The sequence below is a fragment of the Dermacentor andersoni genome, chromosome 7 (assembly GCF_023375885.2).
Source record: "Dermacentor andersoni chromosome 7, qqDerAnde1_hic_scaffold, whole genome shotgun sequence".
Classification (NCBI taxonomy): Eukaryota; Metazoa; Arthropoda; class Arachnida; order Ixodida; family Ixodidae; genus Dermacentor; species Dermacentor andersoni.
Genome location: NC_092820.1, coordinates 100,810,353 through 100,817,701, shown reverse-complemented (window position 1 = coordinate 100,817,701; position 7,349 = coordinate 100,810,353). Strand labels below are relative to the sequence as shown.

Sequence of the window (7,349 nt, the reverse complement as noted above, 5' to 3'; positions counted from 1 at the left end):
TTCTAAAGGTACATACATGCTAGCGGAAAAAACGTGCAAGGCATGCCGGCAGAAAGCACGCCGCGTAAACAGGCCAGCGGCAACAGTTTACTGGCGCGGAGTAAATTGCATAGGAATGGGTCTGCGGCTTCCCGCTCACCCCCAATCGGGGCGACCAATGAGGACTAACCAATTCAGTAACGTGGGCGCAACCACTCAAGAAAATATACCCGGGTCCCTCAACATTGCTGATTACAGCCGCAGAGATTCCAGCTGAGAGCTATAGTATGTCACATGCTCGCCGCGGCGGCAAAGATGCCCGCTAGCATGGACATGTCAATGCTGGCGCGTTTTTGTCGCGAGCTATTTTACGCGCACAGTCTTGCAGCTAGTGTAGAAGTGTTTTCGTGCTCAGGATAAGCTGCAACGCGAAAGCACGTGGCAAAACAGTCGCGCTTTCTACAGCTTACACCGAGTGTGAATGTAAATTGAGGGTGCAGGTTACGTTCATGTTCCTGCACATTATGTTCAGCATAACGCTAGGCATACCGTTAGGAGACAGAACGAGAGCGGTTTGGATCGGAGAGCAAACGGGTATAGCCGACATTCTAACTCACATAAAGAAAAAAAAATGGTGCTGGGCAGGTCATGTAATGCGCAGGTTAGATAACCGCTGGAATATTAGGGTTACTGAATGGGTACCAAGAAAAGGGAAGCGCAATCGAGGACGGCGGAACACTGGATGCGGCGATGAAATTAGGAAATTCGCTGGCGATAGTTGGAATCGGTTGGATCAGGAGAGGGGTAATTGGAGGTCGCAGGGATAAGCCTTCGTCCTACAGTAGACATGAAATGGGATGATGATGATGATGATTATTATTATTATTTTTATTATTATTATTATTATTATTATGATTATGATGATGATGATCATCATCATCAGCGCTGCTGCGGAGGGACCAGTTGTAAATAGACTACAAGAATGAAAATTTATTTCATGCTAGCGATGCTACAGCATAATCGCACTTCGAAATAGGTACAAGTTATAAATAAATCGGTAGAGTTCTGACTAGTCGCGCTCGCCTGTCGTTGAAAACGGCGAGCGTTTCATGTCCGTGCGGTTTTCCTCGCCCCAACCGAAGTGCTTCTGCTTCATTCCGGTGTTTGCCGAGGGGTGAACTTGTGCGTGGGCTTTCCGCAACGGAGGTTGCCATTCACTTTTTTCTGTGGGTGCGACTTTCCTGCAGAGAAAATGTAAGAGATCGAATAGTTGGCAATACGTGAGAAATTAAATAAACTTTCTTCATTCCTGCAGGGAAATTCGTCACATCGAGGGAGATTTGTACGACCAGGAAATATTCATTCTTTGAATCTCTAAGGGAGTCCTTTGCGATCCGTCAAGGGAGGCTTTTATCATCCGATTCAAGCAAAGTAACTGTGCCAATTTTTGTCGGCTCTGGCGAAATTAAAATACACCAACCAAATTTCATTGGCCTAATCATTTTTGCGCGTCATTTTAAAAAACCGTGATTACAAGTAAAACTGTTTGCATTGTGAACAGACATTCATGCTCTTCTGCTCACCTATTATTGTATGATCGTTGTGCACTGCTAAAACGTTTACTATATCCTTTCTGCGTGCAAGGTGAGCCTTGGGATTGCGTGTAAAATTGCTTGAGCTCGACCGAATGCCGTATAACTCTAGACACGGAAAAAGAAATTGCAGGCCCTTCAAAGATTTATTTTTCTGAGCCAGTCCTTTCAATATTGTACTGCGATATTCTACTAGTGCACCCCAAGAATAAAGACGTTGAAATTTGTCTCTTGCAATCACCATAGTTCAATGCTGTTTTCTTTGATTCGTCTACGTTTTCATTTTTTTTCCCCATGTATCTGTTTTCTAGAATATGGAACATTGGTTCGTCTGGTCCTGTGTAACATGTTCATTCTTGCAGTAAGCAGTCTTTTCTTCTCTCTTCTTGCGTTTTTTTTTTTTGCGTTGCGTATGCATTTTCATAACGTCTATTAATGATGTATGTATATCATGTTTTGTTATATAGCTATTATATATACTCTATTAGTCATTCTGTGACGCCCCCTTACCAAATGCCTCATACGACGCCTGTAAGGGAACTTAAAAAGATATATAAATAAATAAATAAACGAAGTAGCTATTCAAAGCATCGAGAGATAACAATTTGCATGCCTTTCAAAGTAAACGGCGTTACTTATTCCGCATAGCAGAGCAGTACGCACGCTGTTGGGATGATCATATGTTTCGAAACTACTCCTTGCTGCTAAACCACAACTTAGAACTGCAGTTATTATACAGCAGTAACGTCGCATTAGTGAAACGAATATTCAGAAATACAAAACTGATCCCCGAGGCTGAATGTAGGCTCAAACACCCTCGCACTCATCGCGCTGGCTGCTCCGTCCACCACAACGCCGCAGTACCTCTGGCTATGCTGACTTAAATCACTCCAGTAGACTCCAAAAAACCGTTCGCCGTGTAGAAGATGCTACGTCATACTAAACAGATCGCCCGACGCTGAAAAGACCACAAGGCATTGCCGTTGAGCGTGTACCTGGCATACAACACGAAGCCTGGCCCAAGCCAGCAGACCGACTGATCATAGATGGCGCCACTGCTTACGCAATATGGCGGCGCCCATGAAAAGAAAATGTCCATAAATTCATATAAAATAATTTATATGATGCGGGTTCGATTCCGCGCAGCACTAAAGGAACCTTGAAGGATTTTTTTTTTTCTCTCATTGGAGAGCAGGCCATACCAAGTGGTTGCATGTCCAGTGACCGAAGTTCGCGTCGAAAAGGTTCATCAAATAGCGGCCTGTATACCGACTTAGCGTATTTCGTTAATTAGTCAATTATGTATCATTTTTTCAGTTTTTCTTAAAATACCCAAGAACAGCTTTACGCCTTAACGTTGATGCACTTGTGTTACATAAAGAACATAAAACCGAAAAACGAAACAGAATATCTTAAAGAACAGCAGTACGAAGTGCAACAAAAATGAATTATTCAGAGACAGAAGTCAGATAATGGGCAAATAGTAGAACTGAATATATCGAGCTCATCGCGCAAGCTATTTGGTTGCGTTACAAGACGCGTTATAGCGTTAGAGGTGCAATAGGAATTCACGTGGAAAGTGCTAGGATTACGCAGGTTAGAGCGAGGCACGCAGAACATTACAGCTGACAGTAACTGTGGACATGAGAAGTGGTTGTGGGTTAGCTTATACAATAATAAGCAATAACGGTATTTCCGCCTTATTTCTAGGGGTCTAATATTAAACATGCGGAGTACACAGTCATAGGCATGAAATACATGGCGTCCGAGAAATCGATCGTACAGGATACGAATGAAACGTTAAGTATGGACAGCTGGGCTAGTTGGTTGTGATTAGCATTATGAAACATCATTCTAGAGCACAATTGAACACGGACGAGAAGAGAAAGACAGAAGTCCGGCGTTCGTGTTGTCTTTCTCTTCTCGTCCGTGTTCAGTTGTGCGCTGGAACGATGTTTCATAATGCGAATGAAACGTCGCTGAACACATTCAATTTTTGGAACGTTGGTCAAATTAATACAGTTCCATACAACAGAACTATGCTCTAACTTCGAGCACACAAAATAAGAATACAATAGAATAACGCAGTTCACATTCGTAAACTTTTTAGTCATCCTTGATATGAGGCCTAACTTCCTGCAGGATACATTAACCATGCTTGAAACATGTTCTTCGAAGGTAAGCCGGGAGTCAACCAATATTCCTAAGTCGCGCGTACAACTCGCCCTTTTCAAAGAAATGTTGTCAAGTGAGTGCTCGTATATTAAAGGGCACATATTGCGTATAAAGGAAACAACAAATGTCTTAGTTGGATTGCAGGGAAAAGTTGGAAGCGCACCACTCTGCAACAGAATTAACATCTTCCTGTAATAATTCACAATCCTGCTCTGATTCTATTTCACGGTAAAGTTTAATATCATCAGCGTATAAAAGGAGACGTGAATAACGCGAACATTCTTCAAGGGTGTTAACAAAGATATTGAAAAACAATAGACCTAAGATCGACCCTTGCGGAACACTGGAAGTTGATTCATAAGGTAAAGAGTACTGAGCACGAACGCCAACATAATTTAACCGTGTTGACAGGTAGTCTTTAATAAGCGTGCATACCCTTTTACTAACGCCGTAACACAAGAGTTTATGGAGAGAGAATATATTGAGACAACATCAAATGCTCGTGACAAGTCGAGGTATACGGTGCCTATTTGTCGTCGGTTAGCAACAGCGGGTCATGCAGCACCAAGAAAAGAAACGAATTTTGTTTCCGCAGACCTACCATGAACAAATCCATGTTGGTATACACAAATGTTTTGCCTAAAGAAATACGACAGATGTGTAAACATAGCTATTTCAAATACCTTTGCAAACAGAAACAGGACTGACACGGGGCGGTAATTTTTGGTGTCACTCATGCTGCCACTTTTATGAACTGGCACAACTATTGACTTCTTCCAACAAGAAGGAAAGACAGTTGTAGGCAAAGCAAGAATAAAGATCTCTATAAGGAGAGGAACAGAAATAGAAGAACAGCCTTTGAAAACAAAATTTCGTATGCGGTTGTAAGCAAGAGAATGCCTTGGTTTCAACTTATTTATGGCCGCTGCGATATCGCGTTCTGTAAAACTTGAAATGTTGAAGCGGTCACTGAAGCTATCCAGGCAGTCACCAGAGATAGGAGCATGCGCTGTATTTAGTAAAACTGAGGAAAAATGTTCAGCGAATGCATCGGCGATATTATCACAGTTTCTAAGAATGCCTCGAGATAGATAATTTATGACGATAATCTCAGCCCGCTCAGAACTGTAACCGTTTACATAGGACCAGAAACGTTTTGGATGGCATGTTATGCGCTCTTCGACGGACTTGATGTATGCATCACTCTCCTACGCATTACGCATTTCACCTGGCATTGCAAGACACTAAATTTTTCGTACCACTCCGATGATTCTGTTTTCTTCAACTTCCTATGGCACTTTAGCTTTTTACGGAGTAGACCACGTAATTCCTTAGAAAACCACGTAGGATAGCGAGCAGGACGAAATTCTTTGCAGGAAATGAAGGCCTCCAAAGTACATTATGAGTAAAGATGCTACCTGCTTCTTTGATATCTGCTTTGTTGATAGCAGTGTAAGTAAAATACCGTGTGATCCACGTAACTTGAGCCTATATAGTTATTTTATTGAGTACTCCAGCTCAACGATACATTTGTGCTAAATTCCACAGGAAATTAAAAAAAAATTGTCCTAACGTTAAAATAAAACACCATGTATATACACCACTAACTGTTAAATTTGACTAATTTCGCCGCTTTTCTCATTTCTCATTTTCTCATTTCGCGTTTCGGCAAGTGCGACACCGTCGCACACAGAAGCTACGCTGACTCATCGTGTGCTCCAAGAAACTGAATACGCTAAGTTCTACCGGGCTTGCCAGAGCAATCACACGTGCAGAAGTTACGTCCTTGTAGCTTTCGCTTCAATGCCCCCCCCCCCCTAAAAAATTTGCCATCGAGTGCAGTACAGACTCACTTCGGCTGCGCCGTAGTCACTGCACTGGCGGCGTTCCTCTCTTCTCGATACCCGACCACCACCAGCAGAAGCAGGGCGATGAGGAGGCTGCCCACCATGAGACCCGCGCCAATCGTCCAGGTCAGCAGCCGGTCTTTGTTGCAGAACCGCGGGACCTCTGGCTGATGCGGTCGGCTACATGCCTTCGCCACCTTATGAAAGGCCGCGCGGGTGCTGTCTGGGCTCTTGGTACGTGCCACTAGTGGCTCGGTCACGGCGCGCTGCTTCTCTTCCACACGCGTCCTCCCTGCAAAGAGCGGCGATGAATGCTACAGCTCGTATTGAATTCGAATCAAGTGCAGCGGAGCAATGTCGTATATATTGACCCAAGAATATATAGATCTATACATACATATATACATATACATAGCCGATTGTTCACGTGCCAAAAGGACAAGACTGGAACATAAATAAGTGCTCTATACTCCTGCGTTCTCTTTCACAGTGGGCCGCAATGTGCTTTGGCTGCCGTGGTGCTTTTATGACGCCGTGCCTCGTGGCTTGTCGCCCATTCCCATTTTACCGCGTAGTGTCCCAATACAGTTCTTTACAAAAAAATGTTTGATCATTTTTTTCACCTATGTTTTCGGCCATGACGATTACATGTGTAAAATATGAATCAATTACATTTTCTTTGACGTCAAACTTAACATCGTAATAAATATTTGCTTATTGGTTTGCTAACTATAAGTAAACTCCCTACAGTGTATCATAAATCCTACTATAGAATATGCCTTATACTTCCCTTGCTTAAGTTGCAATTTTAAGTATAAGACTTAGCCTACAGCATATCTATGTTGGACATAATCAGAGTAAACATTACGCTTCAATATAGCTAAATCAGTTGCCAAGGTGCACGTCATGCTTTGATTATTTTGAGCCATTCTTCGGCGTTTTTAGGGCCAATAGCAGTAGCAGAATTGTAACATTGCCTTTGCACTAGGGGAAACAAATAAGTTGCGAAGTCGCGGCGAGATATTGCTGCGCCCCACGACAGAAAAATAAGGTCGTTAAAGTTAATGCACCACGAAAAGTAGGTTAAGCAAGGCGCTGTCATTGCAGTGTGCACGTGTCAATTCGTAGCGACTGATTTAACTTCTATATTTTCGAGGAATTCTTTGTATTTGCCAGTATAGACAGCGATCCAATGACCAGATTTACCAGTGTGATGAAGAAGGTGGCTAGATGAGAAATTGCTGAGGCACATTGAAGCCTACGCTTACAGGCCACACTTCTGGCCCAGCAAACGTCCCGTTCGGGAAACAGCATTCGCACAATTTTTTTATTCTAATTGTCTGCTTCTCTTTCTCTATCACCGTTCCGTCCCCCAAATATATCCTTAGGGACTCGCCCAACCTTCTTTCTAGTTCTCTTTGATTTGATTCGCTTTTCCTTTTGCGCGCTGAGTCACAGATGCCCGAGCAAACGGCAGCCATGGTGTGCGGGGCCGGAACACGAAAAACAGAAAAGGCATAGCATTGTGGCAGTGAAGGAAAAAGATGTTGCCACGTCGAGATACAAGAACAAACTACTTTGATTTCTCTACTCACGCGCTTGCTCCGCTCACGCTGTCTTGGCGCACTTCGTCGTCGTTGAAAAGTCGGCACATCGGCGCCGCCACAGGAGATATAGAAAGGAGTAACACACGAGAATAGACGAGGCAAGTAACTTGTCTGTTCAATCTTCTGTTTAACTGACCTGCATTATACTA

At 43.2% G+C, this 7,349-nt stretch overlaps 1 long non-coding RNA gene across 1 annotated transcript; it reads right to left on the bottom strand.

Moving 5' to 3' along the window:
* Positions 1-949: 949 nt before the first annotated feature.
* On the bottom strand, positions 950-5,938 carry LOC126534751 (uncharacterized). The gene is made up of 2 exons (XR_008612963.2): positions 5,600-5,938; positions 950-1,220 (listed from the first exon to the last, which is right to left on the bottom strand). It is a non-coding gene; the product is annotated as an uncharacterized lncRNA (long non-coding RNA).
* Between the last annotated feature and the right edge of the window lie 1,411 nt (positions 5,939-7,349).